Raw genomic sequence first — 14,621 nt, forward strand, 5'->3', positions numbered from 1 at the left:
GAGTAAGTAAAAGATGTATGGTGAGGGAAAGACAGAAGACAGAGGAGAATGGTAGACTCTCAGAGCAATGGAAAAATGCCATGACAAAGGCTCCTCAGAGGGTCTAAAAGGAGTGAATTTTCAGAAACCTGTCACCTCTCATTTCAGTTCAGACCACCTGGGTCCTAACTACAGATGATCACTTTCCATGCAGTAACTTGAGGAAGACCCTACTCCTTGAGGCCAAAAGCTTAACCAACACAATAAAAAATATTTAATCCAGTGAATCAATCTCAGAAGTAGGATATACTCATATTAACATCTTGTGAATACAAATGGCAACTCAGTCCAACCCCTACATTTTACAAAGGAGAAAACTAAGGGCCAAATGGCAAAATAAGGTAGTTATTGTCACTCTGCTAACTACTGTCACTTGACTAAAATCTAAGTCTCCCATGATGGCAGCTTCTAAAATGGTTCCCAATGGTTCCCAACTCACCTTGTGGTACTCACGCCCTTATATGATCTTTTCTCCTTGAGTGTAGGCTGAACCTAGTGATTAGTTCCTGATAAACAGAATGTGGAAAAGTGATCAATGTCACTTCAGTGACTAAATTATAAAAGACTACATTAAAAGACTACTAAATTATGTGACTATCATCTTGTTTGCACACTCTCTCTCTCTGGCTCTTCTTCCTTGCTTGCTTTGATGAAGCCAGTTGTCATGTTGTAAGCTGCCCTATGGAGAGGTCCACATGGCAAGAATATGACAGCTGCCTCTGGTTAATAGCCATGGAAGAACTGAGGCCTCAGTCCAACAGCCCATGAAGAATTGAATCCCACCAACAATCATATGAGTAAATTTAGAAGCCATCAAGCCTTGAGATGACTGCAGTCTCAGTCAGCACTTCGTTTTTGACCTTGTGAGTGATTCTGAACAAGAAGACTCAGCTTAACCATGTATATTCCTGACTCACAGAAATCATAAGGTAAATATTTGTTTTATTAAGCTGCTCGGTTTTGAAGTCATTTTTTAGGCAGCAATAGATAGTTGATACACTCCCAATGCCCAGAACTTTTTGCTCTTCAGCAGATGCTTGCAGTCAACAACAGTAGTCATGCTTGCCTCCACCTGGACAAAAGCTATGCCTGTAACTAATCTTTAATCCCAACACCAAGTGTTTTTCACTGGTCAGCTTGGCAAGGAAACAATATTTAAATGACATTGAAGCAAGTAAAGCTCTGCTGTGAGATTAAAACAAACAGAAACAAAATAGAGTTGCTGTTTCTAGAGTGACTGCAGATTTCTGTGATCTGGAAGCACAAAACTCAAATTATCTACAGCTGCCCCTTAAACATTTCATCAGTAAATGCACAGCAACAATCTTGTTCCTGGTGATGTTCACAGTGAAAACAAACACTCTTGATTGATTTTTCCCTCCAATAGAATGAATTATCCATGTTCTTTGTCAATGTGGGCAAACATGATGCTTGTTTGTATGGGGAAAGTGCACATCTTTATCACTTGTGCAGTAGAGAGAGTTATGGAAAACTAAGATTTGGGTTCCATATTCAAAGACTTCGGTAACTAGCAACACCACGGTATAAATTAAGGGAATGAAAACTGCTCAGAGAGAATAACTGTATCATTTTTTATCATCCATTTATTCCTTCACTTATTTAATAAATACTTATCATGCATCTACTTACTGTATACCAGGCAATGTTCAAGGTCCAGTAGATCCAACAATGAGTAAGATAAATTCCCTGACATCAAAAAAATTGTGGTTCAGAGGAGAATGTAAATAAGAGGTTCTTCCTGTTACAAACCTGTAAAACATGACCAAATAACCATTGATTCTTTGGATTGCTGTAGCTTTCCTGAAGTCTAAATTAACTCACTGAAATTTCACAAACATTAGTCCTTGTCTTTCTAGATGAAATTCTGGATCATATTGTATTAGATGAGCCTAGACATTCTGTCAAAATTCCATAAATCTTGGTGATTTGAGCTTGAGATCTTTAGTCAGTCTACCTTGTACTAACTCTGATCTAGAGTAAATTATCTGAAGCCTCCATGCCTCAATTTCCTCATCTACAAAATGGCAATAATTATACCCACTTCCGAGGGATGTTACAGGGATTAAACACAATAATATATATTTTAAAACCTATAATGCATATTTCAAGTACTTGACTAAACTACTTATTAATAAAAACTCTGCCAATCCCTGAAAACATTATCTAGGACAGGATTTCAAAACCTTGTCACTGTTGACATTTGGGGTCAGGCAATTCTTTGTCATGGGGAGCTATCCTGTGCACTGTGAGAAGTTAACTAGCATCTCTGGCCTCCACTCACTAGATGCTGATAACACATCCTCTCCTCCCCCACAGTTGAGACAACCAAAAATACTTTCAAATATTGCCAAATTTCCCCTAGAGGTCAAAACCACACCCAATTAAGAACCACTGAACTAGAGTCATTGGGCCAAGGAAAAAAGAAACCAACATCCCAGAAGTGTTTTAAAGTTTCACATTAGCCCTTTCACGAAGATGGCACTGAAGGCGAAGAAGGAAGCCCCTGCCCCTCCCAAAGCCGAAGCCAAAGCAAAGGCTTTGAAAGCTAAGAAAGCGGTGCTGAAAGGCGTGCACAGTCACAAAAAAAAGAAGATCTGAACATCACCTACATTCCGAGGACCCAAGACCCTGCGTCTCTGAAGGCAGCCCAAGTATCCTCGAAAGAGCGCCCCCAGGAGAAACAAGCTTGATCACTCTGCCATCATCAAGTTCCCCTTAACTACTGAGTCAGCCATGAAGAAAATAGAAGACAACACACTTGTGTTCATTGTGGATGTCAAGGCCAATAAGCACCAGATGAAACAGGCTGTGAAGAAGCTCTATGACATTGATGTGGCTAAGGTCAATACCTTGATCAGGCCTGATGGAGAGAAGAAAGCATATGATCAACTGGCTCCTGACTATGATGCTTTGGATGTTGCCAACAAAATTGGGATCATCTAAACTGAGTCCAGCCAGCTATAAATCTAAATATAAATTTTTTTACCATAAAAAAAAATAAAGTTTCACATTAATAAAACTCATCAAGAAAAAAATAGGTGTTAGCACTTGGGATCTCTTAATTCAAATATGTCCGTATTACTCTTCTATGGTATTGTTAATATAGATAGGTCCTGATTTTATAGAATAAATAAATATTTAAGCAAATTTAGATTTGGTTGTGACTTCTGGGATGTAAAAATTCTAAAATGTTATCCCAAAGCTGTACACCTTTCTCAGTCTTAGACTTTACCAGGTCAACCTCAGCTTGCTCAGTTTACTGCACTAGAAAAAATTTAACAATTTGTAAATGCGCATGTTCTTGTATTATCTGTCTCCTTTTGCTTTATGAAAAAATGGTCTTTTTTTTGTAGCAAACTTCCAAGTATTTCTGAAGAGTTGGTGCATTATTTGATTATCTAATATGGAGATTTATCATCAGAGGTACACTCATGAGTCTTTACTATTAATTTTCTTTCTATTTTGATTTTCTTTTTTAAATTAATTAATTAATTTATTCATGAGGGATAAAGAAGGAGAGAGAGGCAGAGACACAAGCAGGCTTCATGCAGGGAGCCTGATGTGGGACTCGATCCTGGGTCTCCAGGATCACGCCCCGGGGCTGAAGGTGGCCCTAAACCGCTAAGCCACCCAGGCTGCCCTCTATTTTGATCTTAACCTTTGTCAGTGATAACTTTTTTTCCCCTTTAATACCTCTATTCTGAGAGTTCTCAGTCTTGGCTTTGTAGGAACCAAGGAATTGCATCCATTACTTAGAAGGGGTTTGGGACAGAGGAAAACAAAAAAGATCCTGAGTAGTCAGTACAGATATAAAGATGAGAAGATAAACCACTGAGATGTAAACGTGGTGAAAGAGAAAACAAATGACCTAGAAAAGCATGCCAATGAATGTGACACACCCTTACTTCCATACTTCAACCTTTTGGTATTAGGCATCTGGGTTTCCAGCCAAAACCAAGCCTGGGTAGCTGGTTTTGCATGATGTCTTGATGTAATCTCAAGAAGCTTCAAAACTTCTAAGAAGTTAGAAATATTTTCCTTGGATCATATACTCATTAGCAAGATTATTTCTTCTTTAAATCCAGAAATCCTAAGTATATCTATTTCCTCATTAATTCATACCCTGAAAATCCCTGCTGCTAAGTGAAAAGCTATTAAATTTTTAAAAATTCAAATTCTATTAATTTTAATGAGAATTATAATGCCCTCCAACCCAATCTAAGGTGCCCAAATACAATTTCACAGATGGAAATATGTATCCGTTGAATAACAAATACATATCCGTTTGTTACTTTATACAAGTAACAAACAATTTGAAAGTAAAAATATGGCTTGTATATAAAATGTTGTAAAAGGAATATTTATTCAAATCTGTTCTTAATGAAATGTTCTCACTATAGAAACTATGTGTCAAATAAAATTAATGAGTGCATTTTTGTCTGAAATGGTAATGCTAAAATTTACTTTTTTTTTTTAAGAATTATTTATTTATCCATGAGAGAAACAGAGAGAGAGAGAGAGAAGCAGAGACATAGGCAGAGGGAGAAGCAGGCTCCTCCCAGGAGCCTGATGTGGGACTGGATCCCGGATCCCGGGATCATGACCTGAGCCGGAGGCAGATGCTCAACCGTTGAGCCACCCAGGTGCCCCTAAAATTTACTTCTAATGTACTTTTTATTTATTGTTATTTTGGATTTTAAAAAGTATTTCTGAGGGAAAAAGGAAATTGTCTGAATTGTAGTATAACTGAAGAAAGGCCAGTATGGTGTAAATTGATCAGTTATTTCTGTGTTATTTCTGTGCTGTAAGTCTGCAAATAATCTTCCACCCAATCTTTATAATCACATAGGTGCTACTCAGTACCTCTAGGATGTAATGTAAGAGGACTCAAATCTTTTGGCTCCTGGGCAGCCATCCATAGGAGAGGGGGATGCATCTGCACTGTGACACCTGAGATGCATTTGACCTTGCCCTCCACACTCTAGCTGATTACCTGATCCTTAATAACAACCAAACTACTCAAAAGGTTAATACCATAACTATATTTGGCCTCCTGTCGAGTCGTTACACATATGATTATAAAATCATCATAGGTAATTATCTCACCCAGTAAATCAAGATAATTTCAGTTCACGCCTCTGATAATTTTTCAGCAAAAATTCAGACACGAGATAAAAAGTGATCAATTTTGAGTTGTAAATATCAAAGCAACTTAAAAATCAACCTGAGGGATAGCTTCCTCCTCTTATAGATACTGCTGTTACCTAAGACAGATTTCGTAACCATGATTGTTCCTTCTCTTCTTTCTTCTTCATCAACTCCCTTCCATTCACTGAGTGCATTCTGTTAATGGACATAGTGCAAAGATAGGACCTGGATTTTCCCAGCCTTTCCTACTGGAACTAAGATGTCACTGATTATAAGATGCACCATCATTTATGTAACACTAGGAAAGAAAAAAATGGTTCAAATTAAATTATGATGTAATGCTTCCCAATTAGAAATTTTATTGTATAATTTTTCAAAGGACATTTTATTTATTTTTTAAGATTTTATTTATTTATTCATGATAGACAGAGAGAGAGAGAGGCAGAGACACAGGCAGAAGGAGAAGCAGGCTCCACGCAGGGAGCCCGATGTGGGACTTGATCCCAGGACTCAAGGATCGCGCCCTGGGCTGAAGGCAGGTGCTAAACCACTGAGCCACCCAGGGATCCCCCCAGAGAACATTTTAGACTTAGATTTTAAACATAGATTTTAATCATGGTTTACTATTACGTATATATCAAAAGAGAAATGTGAATGAAATAAATTGATTTAATTCATAGGAGTTATTCAAGTTCCTTGTCCATCTCTTTTGAATTAATTTTCAACAAAAAATTTCTATGTCTATGTTTCGTTTTTATATTTATGTAGGGTACATATGATCTTGTCCTCTGTGCCACTGAGAGCTCTGGTAGGTAATACAGCATTTCTTAAGATGATGCTCCACTATTACCCTGGAGATTTTCTTTCAAGTTGCAAGCACCCATTCTGCAAATGGTGATATTGGTACAGTCTTGCTTGGTGACGTACAGGCAAAGCTTTTTGCATAAACACGAAATACAAAATGTAACAGAGTTTCCTCTGCCTGTGATTATCTTCCTTTCCTAGATGCCACAAAGCACTTGGTCATTGCATTGGGGAAAAAAAAATGTGAAACTGTCATTATTTCTTCAATGACAGCTATTTGTTTCACTAATATTGGGGAGGAAGAATTTCCCCTGCCCTTCAAGATCCTTCTGGCTCACGGCACCTGGGTGGCTCAGTGGTTGAGCATCTGCCTTCAGCTCAGGGCGTGATTCCAGAGTCCTGGGATGGAGTCCTGTATTGAGCTCCCCACAGGGAGCTTCTCCCTCTGCCTATGTCTCTCTCTTTTTTTTTTTTTTTAATTTTTTTATTGGAGTTCAATTTGCCAACATACAGCACAACACCCAGTGCTCATCCCACCAAGTGCCCCCCTCAGTGCCCATCACCCAGTCACCCCAACCCCCCCCGCCCACCTCCCCTTCCACTACCCCTTATTCATTTCCCAGAATTAGGTGTCTCTCATGTTTTGTCACCCTCACTGATATTTTCACTCATTTTCTCTCCTTTTATTCCCTTTCACTAATTTTCACTCATTCCCCAAATGAATGAGATCATATAATGTTTGTCCTTCTCCGATTGACTTATTACACTCAGCATAATACCCTCCAGGTCCATCCACGTTGAAGCAAATGGTGGGTATTTGTCATTTCTAATGGCTGAGGAATATTCCATTGTATCCATAGACCACAACTTCTTTATCCATTCATCTTTCGATGGACACAGAGGCTCCTTCCACAGTTTGGCTATTGTAGACATTGCTGCTAGAAACATCGGGGTGCAGGTGTCCCGGCGTTTCACTGCATCTATGTCTCTCATGAATAAATAAAATCTTTTTTAAAAAATCCTTCTGGCTGGACTAAGAATCAAATTGATATGAGACAGATGAACAGGAGAAAATAAAATATAGTTTTACACATACAGGGAATCCACAAAGACATGAAATCCCACAGACAGGCAACATGAGGCTGATAAGACATACTGAGCTAAGGAGAGGAGTAGGGGTCTGGGGATACAAAGGGGAGGAAGACCAGTAGCTGGAAGATGAGAAGAGATATTTGGAAAACAAAGGTTACCCTGTTGTACAGATAAGTATCTTAGGTAAAGAGGAATCTCTGTTAATAGTTCTCTTCTTGGTTCAGGCTCTTCTTTCCAATGTAAATTTAAGCAGTGAGGGGGAGGTAAAGAGCTCTTCCTAAATCTGCCGAGTTTTGATTGCTTTTAGTTCAAAATTATATTCATACCAAAGTGGCCCATATTGGGGGTGGCCTGCCTTTGGCCTCTATAACTAATATCAAATTTATACCCTGATGCTGTTTCTACGCCACTCTGCATTCACAAAATCTAGATGTTTCAATACCAAATCATGGAATAATCCATGAAATATATTTCAACTGCCAGTTAAATTTAACATGTGTGGTAATAACATTGTAAATAAGTCAGCTGAAATGACAACATAAGCACAATAATCAAGCTGGCATGCATTCATGCAATAGCTACATGATAATGACCACCTGGTTGCCAACGATTTTAAGACATCACCAAACATTAGAAACATTTTGACTTCAGAAACGTTAAAATGGGAAGGGGAAAGTACACGTTGGAACTGATGAAATATGCAGATTGCAAATGAAATTGAGAATGAATTTAGATTATTTCACTTAAAACTCAGCTCCACTTTCCCCTTCCCTCTATGTGTGAACATAAGCAGTTGCAAAATGAGATTGAGGAGGAAATCTAAGGGGTTCTACCCACATTTTGCATAATTTAGATCAAACTATTCAGTGTAGCTGTGCTTGCTAAGAACTGCTGCCTCTATAAAGCGGCAAGTCTTTAAATCCAACTTGGTCCCAAGTGTGGGTTAGGCAGCTTGATTTGAAAAGAAATATCTCATTTCAGAACTCTTTTCTCCTGGTTCTGTTTCTTTATTACAAAAGCACATCGAGGGCGTCCTTCTCTCCGGGAAAACCCCTGAAGTATTAACTAATAAACATCTGAAATGACTCAAAATGATGCTTTAGGATTATGTGCATTTTAATAGGGAATTCTGAAAGAATGAAGCCTTCAGTACCCAGAAGAATTAATCTCCCAAAAAGGATATGTACAGGGTGATATTTTTGCTGAGATTTCCTAGCACACTTCCTCCTGCTGCCTACTCTTGAAGATGGCTCAGCTTCCTAACCAACATGAATGTGGAAGCTACAGATGCCCTCAGTGAGTTGTCTCACCAGGGTCAGTCCCTTGGACTAGAAATTTACTGAAGTACCTCTTACTCTGAGACTTAAAATAACAAGCAGTCCCCTCTGGAATGTTTATTGGAAAGCCAAGAATACTAGTCATTCCAGATGCACAAATTTTCCTGGCATTAGTTTTTTTTTCTTGTCTTTAAAATAATATGGTTAGATAATGTGATCTTTGACACCTCTTCTTGCTGTCCCATTTCTGACTCTGTGGCATGGTACAGTGGAAAGAGAACTGGGAGAGAAGAAAAGGTTATTAAGTCCAGGTCCCAAATCAGCAACTATTTAGTTATATAACCTAGGACAGGTCACTTCACTTTCAATCTTAACTGCCAAAGGATAAAGTTGGAGAAAAGTTATCTAAAATTCTATTTAAGTCTACATTCTGTTTGTAACCTTCATTTATAGGTGACCATATCATTTCTACTCTTTGAAAACCTTGTTCAGAGACATATCAAAAGTTATTCCACCTCAGAGAAAGAGGAGTCAGAAAAGAGTAAATGAATAAATGGAAACCAATTTTAGATTCTTCAGATGAGTATCAAAGAAAGGGGAAACTTTAAAAGTCTAAAAGAGAGAGATTACGGACCCAAAATACCGTGAACATAATATACAATTTTATTGTGAAAGCATTTTAATGACGTCCTTGGAAGAAAAATGAATGACTATACCACGGAAAAACGGGGGGTTAACACTGTGTTTGATTTAAAAAAAAAAAAAAAAAAAAACACGAAACACTAACTCAAAACGCCTGTGTGGCAGAGTGGCGACGAGTGGGAAGAAGTATTGGGAAGAGCAGCAGCTGTACCAAGTCCAAGGTGCCTGCACTTAAGAGAGCAGCTCATTTTGAGTGTAAGGTTTTGGGGCAGACCTAGAGCTGATAAAAAGGCCTCAAACACAGCTCCAATCACAAATTAGGGGGCAGCTCTACTATATACACCATGAGAAGCAGGGCTCAACTCTTCAGAACAGCAAGAGCAATGACCAGCAATTGTGGCCAAGCCAACAATCATGTTTGAAATACCATGCCAAGATTTCTGCCAGGTATTCTTGAAAGGGATCCATATGTTTATATTAAAGATATTTATAGAGGCTCCTATGTGGCTCAGTCGGTTAAGCGTCTGCTGTGGCTCAGGTCACAATCTCAGGGTCCTGGGATCCAGCCCCGCATCTGGCTCCCTGCTCAACAGCGAGTCTGCTTCTCCTTCTGCCTCTGCCCCCTGACTCCTGCTCCTTCTCTCTCCTTCCCTCTCTCAGATAAAGAAATAAAATCTAAAAAAAAAAAATGTGTTAGTGCCTGCTTATGGTTCTTTGCAGTGTAATGAAAGTAATATCAACATAATAATTAATGCAAGAAAGGACAGAGTTCTTCAGTGTTAGTCAGTTACAGATGAGGGTGTGATACGTTCTCTGACCCCAAACAGGAGAAGAAGATTGGAACATAAAATTAACTTATGATAGTTGCAGCCCTACAAGCAGAGGCTATGTTTTGATTATCTGTTTTCTCTCTTCACCCATAAATTCACCCTTTGAGCAATAGCTGACTCACATACTAGGCAATATTCTTCTGATTAGTTTTCACCTTGCTCCCCCAAAGCCACATCAAAAAGGTACCAATTTAGATGATGAAGCCAGACCTAATGGCCTAGCTGCATCATATAAAGGCTCCACACTGAATGAGCTATATGGTTTCAAAAACCTAAAAAAACAATTCCTGGGTTTAGGTTTTCCATTAAGAGGGGTTTCTTTTCCCCTTTAAAAATCATACTCAAAAAATTAAAAAATTAAAAAATAAAATAAGGATCATACTCAGTGGGAAGCCTCGGTGGCTCAGCGGTTTAGCGCCGCCTTCAGCCCAGGGCCTGATCCTGGAGACCCGGGATGGAGTCCCACATCGGGCTCCCTGCATGGAGCCTGCTTCTCCCTCTGCCTGTGTCTCTGCCTGTCTCTCTCTCTCTGTGTGTCTCTCATTAATAAATAAATAAAATCTTTAAAAAAAAAAGATCATACTCAAAGCCCAGATTCTTCATGATATTATTCCTGTTATGCTGTGTACCTGAAATGGTGACTCAATTTGTAGCCCATTACATAACACCTGGGCTAAACCTTCAGAGCAATCAGAAAATGACCCCAGAGTTTGAGTAACAATTCATTCAAAGATATATAGTGAGCTCTTCTTATAATCTAGGCACTGGCACAAGGGAGAGAGGAACACAAAATGTAGTGGTCGGGCAGGGGGGGTTCTGTATAACAGAGAGCTTCACAACTCTCCACAGCTTGCCTCAATGAACATTTACTTGCTACTCCAGGGCTAGAAGTTGGCTGCCAGCTCCACAAAGGGCTCACGTCTACTCTCCATTGTAAGACTCAGTCTGAAAAAGCTATGCTTCTCTGGGCCACGCTCTTCTCCTGGAGGGAAGTCGCTCAAAAGAGCTAGCGGGAGCTTCCAGTGCTTGCCGGTTATCAACTCCCTGCCTCTCAACTCCAACTTCACCGTTCAGTAGCTGCTTTGCAATAGTAGACTGGACTTCTTAATCAGTTGTCCTTTACAGTGAGCATGTTCTTTACAGTAAGCTTTGTCAGCGGAGGGACATTTCAAGAGGACAGGGGCTTCTTTTCTCCTTTCCAATGTGCTGAGTTGTTCTTTTTCTTGCTTCTGTTGCATGGTGTGTGTGTGTGTGTGTGTGTGTGTGTGTGTGTGTAGGAATATAGCATCGTGCTCTGTCCCAGCTATGTGCTCAAAGTGCACCATCACTGAGTGATTGTACAGCCTGCCGCAGGCCTAGTGACCTACATGGCTTGGTCCTCCCAACGTGGACACTGGTGCACTCTAGACCTCATGCTAGCATTGGTTCCCCAGCTCTCTCTATATACCCATCCATGAGCCTTGGCTCACTTGTGCCCCAGAGGCTGTTTCCTGCGGCCTACTCTTTAAGATACCACAAATCACAGGCTGTATACCATCTTGCTCCTGATACTTTGGCTTCCTCTGTACTCCTGTCCATTGGCCTTAGTTCACCTATACTCCAAAGGGTTGTTTCCTGATACCTGGTGAATGTGGACCAGCTCTGGCCAGAGCAAACCAGCAAACTTCTCCACTGAACACTGTGCTACACCCATACCTTCTTCAATGAAGTTTCAATGGGGAGGCAGCCCCCTTCCAAGTTTGTCCTTCCTTGAGTACTCAAACTCTCATCCCTAGGGTATTCTTTTTTTTTTTTTTTAAAGATTTTATTTATTCATGAGAGACACAGAGGGAGAGAGAGGCAGAGACACAGGCAGAGGGAGAAGCAGGCTCCATGCAGGGAGCCTGATGTGGGACTTGATCCCGGGTCTCCAGGATCACACCCTGGGCTGAAGGCAGCGCCAAACCGCTGAGCCACCGGGGCTGCCCCCTAGGGTATTCTTTAGAGTTCCCTTTATGTCTATGTCTCTCATAGTTTAGTACAGTTATTCATTATACTATACTTTATTCAAAATACTGTGTGGTTTGTTTCCTGATTAGAACCAGACTGATATACCATGCTATTTAATGCCTCCATTCAGGACCACTACAGTCATTTCTGCCCATATTTCATTGGTCAAATCAAATCATATGGCTAAACTCAAGTTAATGAAGCAGATATATCGTCCACTTACTCCATTGGCAGCTATCACAAAGACATGTGGCTAAAAGCATGGATGTGTAATTCTATTATAGGGAGATACGAAGGAATTGGAAATAATAATCCAACCTGCCATTTGGAACCTGCCTCATGGAGCACATGGGAGTAGAAAGATATTAAGAAATTTCCTGAAAAATAAGTTATGAAAGAAGAATATATAGCATTTTGGGAGAATATAATCTATAGCATCATAGAAGATCTCCTAAGCAGAATCATTATCTCTTAGTGGGTAAAGAGTTGAGAGAAGAGATTTATAAGCAGAACGAGTAGCATAAAGACCTGGAGTCAAGAGAAAATTCAGCAATGCTGAAAGACACTGTATGTCACTGAACAATGATAGAGAAAAATTCATATTTTTTGCAATAATTGCAATTCATTGATAGATGGTGATAAGAAATCATAAAAATGGGGATCCCTGGGTGGCGCAGCGGTTTGGCGCCTGCCTTTGGCCCAGGGCGCGATCCTGGAGACCCGGGATCAGATCCCACGTCGGGCTCCCTGCATGGAGCCTGCTTCTCCCTCTGCCTGTGTCTCTGCCTCTTTCTCTCTCTGTGTGACTATCATAAAAAAAAAAAAAAAAAAAAAAAAAAAAAATTAAAAAAAAAAAGAAATCATAAAAATGTTTCTAAGAAACACTGTTTTTAGAATATAATGAGATTTTGATGAGTCACTAAATTCTACTCCTGAAACCAATATCATACCATATGGTAACTAACTAGAATTTAAATAAAAACTTAAAAAAAAAAGAATGTAATAAGATTTTAAGAATTCCAATATGAAATTATTTTTCACGACAGTTGAAGCATATACTCAAGCAAGATACTATGTCATAACTAATCCCACAACTCACAGCTTTTTATATCAGTTGGCTTACTTGAAATTATAAGTAACAGAATTCAAACTGGCTCAAATACCAAAGTGAATTTATTGGCTTATATGATTGCACAATCTAGAATTAGATGAAGTGGCCCCATGATATCAGTAAGGACTGAGTGTCCTGTTAGTCCATGCAACTTTATCTTAAGGCTTGCCATGATTGTGGTCATGGAAAGATTACAAACAGCTCCTGTCTCCATTTCTAACCAATTTATGTCCAAGCTTAATTTTATATCAACATAAAAATCGTGAGATAGAGTGTGATTTATAAATTGCTTTATTTAAAAATAAAATTAAAAATTAAAAATAAAATTAAAAATTAAAAATAAATTGCTATATTGATTTCCTAAACTAAAAGAATGGTAAGGGACACCTGGGTGGCTCAGCAGTTGAGCATCTGCCTTCAGCTCAGGGCATGATCCCAGGATCTGGGATCCAGTCCCACATCGGGCTCCCTGCGGGGAGCCTGCTTCTCTCTCTGCCTATGTCTCTGCCCCTCTCTCTCTCTCTCTCTGTGTCTCTCATGAATAAATAAATAAATCTTAAAAAAATAAAAGAATGATAAAAGAAAGTTTTCTGGGATTTAATTATTTTAACCAGACCATTAACTTTAGCTGGTATTAATAAATTAATTTCCCAAAATACTACACTTTGGGGTTTAACTTTGGCTTGTCCATAGGAGAGACACATTCTTTTCCAGGAGTTTGTTTAGATAGAAATGATACACTCTATGACAATAATGTCCAAACCAGATTTAATAAAGATGACTGGGCAGAGACCAAAGCCTATTTGTTTAAGTGATTCACTGACAGCCAGACCATATTATAAACATTTCATCAGGTGTGAGCTAGTCATTCAATGGAAGTAGGTCTGAAAGAAATATCAATCATAGATTGTGAGATACTATTGTACTACTAAAGTAAATGTATACATTTTGTGAAATACTAATTTGAAGTACAAAGCAGGTAGTAGTAAGAAAGGCAAGAATAGGCTAGGGTAGGGGTGCCTGGATGGCTCAACTGGTTGTGTCTGCCTTTGGCTTGGGTCATGAACTCAGGGTCCTGGGATCGAGCTCCATGTCGGACTCCCTGGTTTGTGGGGAGTCCGCTTCTCCTTCTCCCTCTGACCCTCATCTCTACTTGTGCTCTCTCTCTGAATCTCAGATAAATAAATGAAATCTTTAAAAAAAAATAGGCTAGAAAAAAAAAAATAGGCTAGGATAGGTGGCTAACTCTAGAGGCTTCATATTCAATATAATGAAAAACCAAAAGGAAATGCCTATATCTCTGCTGAGATTTTCTACCATTCAATTAATTGTGATTATATTTTTCTTTATCTTGTTAATATTCATTATGAATCTGCATTCAAATTCTTTTTTTTAAAAGATTTCATTTATTTATTCATGAGAGACACAGAAAGAGACATAGGCAGAGGGAGAAGCAGACCCCATGAAGGGAGTCCGATGCAGGACTCAATCCCGGAACTCCAGGATCACACCCTGAGCCAAAGGCAGATGCTCAACCTTTGAGCCACCCCGGTGTCCCTGCATTCAAGTTCTTGTCTGACAATCCCACATCTCAATTATCACAGGATTCGTATCTATTGATTGTCTTTTCATTTAAGAATGAGTCACATTCAACACCCAAAAAAAACC

At 39.2% G+C, this 14,621-nt stretch overlaps 1 pseudogene; it reads left to right on the top strand.

Moving 5' to 3' along the window:
- Positions 1-2,529: 2,529 nt before the first annotated feature.
- On the top strand, positions 2,530-3,011 carry LOC112655577 (60S ribosomal protein L23a-like; annotated as a pseudogene).
- Positions 3,012-14,621: the final 11,610 nt, after the last annotated feature.

Source organism: Canis lupus, chromosome X (assembly GCF_003254725.2).
Source record: "Canis lupus dingo isolate Sandy chromosome X, ASM325472v2, whole genome shotgun sequence".
Taxonomy (NCBI): Eukaryota; Metazoa; Chordata; class Mammalia; order Carnivora; family Canidae; genus Canis; species Canis lupus.